The sequence below is a fragment of the Pteropus alecto genome, unplaced genomic scaffold (assembly GCF_000325575.1).
Source record: "Pteropus alecto unplaced genomic scaffold, ASM32557v1 scaffold45, whole genome shotgun sequence".
NCBI classification, from domain to species: domain Eukaryota; kingdom Metazoa; phylum Chordata; class Mammalia; order Chiroptera; family Pteropodidae; genus Pteropus; species Pteropus alecto.
The window spans coordinates 39,967,922-39,971,456 of NW_006442491.1; the positions used below are offsets into that span (position 1 = coordinate 39,967,922).

At 65.2% G+C, this 3,535-nt stretch overlaps 1 long non-coding RNA gene across 1 annotated transcript in view; it reads left to right on the plus strand.

Moving 5' to 3' along the window:
• The first annotated feature begins 14 nt into the window (after positions 1 to 14).
• LOC112471035 overlaps positions 15 to 3,535 on the plus strand; it is a 7,089-nt gene continuing 3,568 nt past the window's right edge. Inside the window, exons 1-2 of the long non-coding RNA XR_003043200.1 lie at positions 15 to 1,840; positions 2,878 to 2,988. This is a non-coding gene — a long non-coding RNA (uncharacterized LOC112471035). The remainder of the gene's footprint in view (positions 1,841 to 2,877; positions 2,989 to 3,535) is intronic.

Below are 3,535 nucleotides of genomic sequence, written 5' to 3' on the forward strand. Positions count from 1 at the left end.
AAGTTTCGCGCGGGCGACCCGGCTTTGTTCGCGCCAGCTGCTCCGCACACGTCGGGGAGGGGAGCGCGGGCAGCGGAGTCCCTGGGCTACTACTGGGCGGGCGAGCGGGGCGAGTCCCCAGACCCGCCAGCGCCAGCCGTGGCCCTGTCCCTGCCCCCGCCCCACCACGCCGGACCCTGAGCCGCGCCTGGGGGACCCACGCGCTCACGGGGCAGGCAGAAGGCGCGGGAGGATGGAAATGAGCTGCAGGATCACCCTCTGCGCCGTGGGAGAGCCCACTGGGCTTGCGGGGTCAGCGCCAGGGCGGGAGCGAGGCGGGCTGGCCCTGGATCCCCAGGCCCCGCATCCCCAGCCCCTGGCGCTCCCCCCTGCGGCGGGACCTGTAACAACGCTATAGTTTTCCACCGAGACCAGCGCGTCTCCACTGCTCCCGGGCCGGAACCTGGGTCTCGCAACTCATCGCAAACGGGCCCTGGGGAGCCGCGGCCGCTCTGCCAACTGAGTTCAGAATGAACGAACGGGGAAGGGCAGCCTGGGTGCCGTCCTGCTCAGGGGACAGAAAGCTCCTGGTTTCAGCCAGCTCCTTAATGAAGCAAACAACGGCGATAATACTGGTGAAAGCAGCAGCTATTTCCTGAGCGCGTGGACCGTGCCGGGCCCTGCGCTGAGAGCCTGAGCATCATCTCCGCAGCCCTGGCAACCACACCAGGCGCCGCTCCCGTGCCACAGGCCAGCGAGCTGAGGCACCAGTGGCCGAGTGACCCGGCCCGGCACACCGCCAGGCGGGGAGGTTGGCAGCCAGGTTTGCGTGACTCCAGACACTGACAGCTCTGGAGGGCTGGGGGCAGGCCTGACGCGGAGCAGCGTCTCAAAAGCTGGGTCCCCAGCTAAGGGGGCAAGAGCCTCTGGCCCCGGGAAGCAGGCAGGACACATTTCAGGAGGCGGGTCTGCACAGCCGCTGGAGGGAGCGGGACGGGTGTCACGGTCGGACCCCACGCTCCTGACCGCCCTGCAGAGGGACTTTCCCGCTCTCCTGCTGGGCAGGGCCACAGGTGCTGCCTGGAAATCCTCCGAGGGGCTGCGTCCCTCCCTAATGGCTGTAACCTAATCCGCGGTTCCTTGGGTGTGGCTCCTGAAGCAGGTGTCCCTCCCCACTGCCATGGTGAGGTGGCTGGGCACCTGGAGTCTGGCAGGACGATGGCCAAGCGAGTGCAGGTCCTGGGGGCACCTGCACTTACTTCCGGGGACTCAGCTCGGGGCGCCTGCTCTGCCGGCCGCCACGGCCCCGGCCTCGGCAAACCCGCGGTGCCTCCAAGCTGCACAGGTTTGCTCAGCTGCCTGCGAAGTCCAAGTTCGCTCACCGGCTTAGCACTGTCTCTGTGACCCCCTCCGTCTAGAAGCCTCTCAAGTGTGATCCGGCCTGAGGTCAGCATCGCCGAGTCGTGTAAAGTCATAGCTTGATGGACTCACACTGGAACGAATGGCCGCTGCTACGGCTGAGTCCCTCAGGCCTCCCCGCGGGTGACAGGCAGCTGGCCGGTGCTGGCGATGGAAGGGAGCTGCCAGCCCAGCAGGGGACCCGAGGGCTGGCCTGGCCAGGCCATGCTTCCGCTTCCTCCTCGTCTCATCCAGCCGGGGTGTGGACAGAGGCTACGACAATGCTCCCTCTCCTGTCACGTGGCCTCCTGTTCCCAGGAAAAGGCCCGTCGCCCACTTAGGCACATACAGTAACCCTCAGAACCTTGCTTTGTTCTGGGACATCCGGCTGTTCGCCTGGCCGCACGTGGTTGCCGTGGGTGCGGTGGCGGCCGTGGGCAAGACGGGGTCTCCACCTCGGCAGGTAATGGGACAGGCCCGCGGGGACTCCGCGGGGCGTAGGGGCACCAGCTCAGGGCTCAGGTGACCGGGCTGCTTCGGGAGGAGGTGGAGGAGATCGGCCTGGACCCCAGCTTGTGTCCCCTCACGGGCCGGTGGCGAGGGCTGTTCCTGCTGCGGGCCCTGGCTCGGCCCTCAGTCCGCTGTCCTCAGACACGCCTCGTTCCCCTCCATGGCCACATTGCAGCCCCGTTTCCACCGGCACAGAAGTAGCTTCTCGGATCACGTTCCTGGGGGCAAGTGGAGGCTTCCACAAGCCACGTGTCTTTTGCAAAAGACGCCCATGGTGTGACCAGACGAGGCCCACCAAGGACCAAGCACGGCACAGGGCTTGCTGACCGAGGCCCAGCTGGCTCCACTATGGGTGACCCACTATGGGTCACAGGCTCCCAGCTGGGGCCTTCCAGTGGGTTCTCTCCTCCACGTGAACACCTTTGACATGGGGGCTGCCTTTTCAGAGTGGCTTTTGTAGCCAGCAAACCTTGGGGGTAGACCTGAGGCCTCGCCCCTCGGTCTGCACCACAGAGGGTTTTGGGATAGGGATAGGCTGCGCTGAGGGTGGCAGCCATTCCCACCTTGAGGTTGCTTGGGGCCCTTGCATTTTGTCGTGGGTGTCTCCCTCTTGGCAGGCATTGTGGGCCTGGCCCATGGACCGCTGGGCCCAGGAGGCCGCCTGGAAATGGCCGAGCACAGCCTGTGCCTGGGTGGGCCAATTATGTGGTCAGAGCCGCGCCCCCCGGCACCCCCAGTACCCCCAGATCCCAGTTCCCAGTTCCCCCAATTCTGTAAGTGTGTTTCTCATGAGCCTCCAGTGGCAGAAGGCTGGGTCCTCCACCTTGGGGCCCCTTCCCATGATGTCACACCCCCATCCTAGTGGGGAGCCTGAGGCTGGAGGACAGCCGGGGGGCAGGGCACCCTCCGAGCTCCGAGGCAGCCTCTCTGCGTCCCCTCCCTGTCTCTGCATCGTCCTGGACTGGCACGGACAGCTCGCTGTGTTTTCAGATCCACAAACCAAATGCTGAGTGAGAAAGACAAGTAAGGTCACATAGGCCTCCCTCTGGCTCAGGACCCCCCCAGCATCCCAGCTCCCCCCACATGCAAGGATGGACGCAGGTACTTTCATGCCGAGACAGCAGGACACTCCCGGAGGGAGGGACTAGGGGCGGCCCTTCATTTGAATTGGCCTCCATGCAAAGCTTCTGTGATCACCAGGTATGCAAATTGGGGTGTAGCAGCAGGCACTTCCGTGGCCGCCCCAGATCCCGCCATCCATGCAGCTGCTTTATAAATAACTTCGAACCTCGTCTTCGGGAGGTGGAAGCCTCCTCCACTCACCCGCTCCGAGGGAGGGCGCCGGCTGGATCCCGAAGGGAGAGGAGGCAGCTGCCTGGGGAGCACCGCCAAGGATCATGGGGACAAGGACCCCGGGGTCACAGGAGTGAGGGGGAGGAGCGGCCAGGGGGAGCCTGGGGGCTGCCGCGCGGTGGGGCTCGGCACAGTGGGGTGTGTTGTGGCTGGCAGCCTCAGCCGGCAGGTGCAGGAAGGAAGGAATTTACGGGCTGGCGCAAAAACAGAAAGAAGAAATGAAACCTGTGATTGTCCCCAGCAGCCAAATTCCCAGCAGGGTTCTGGGAGGAGCCTGGGAGCTCTAGCCAACCCC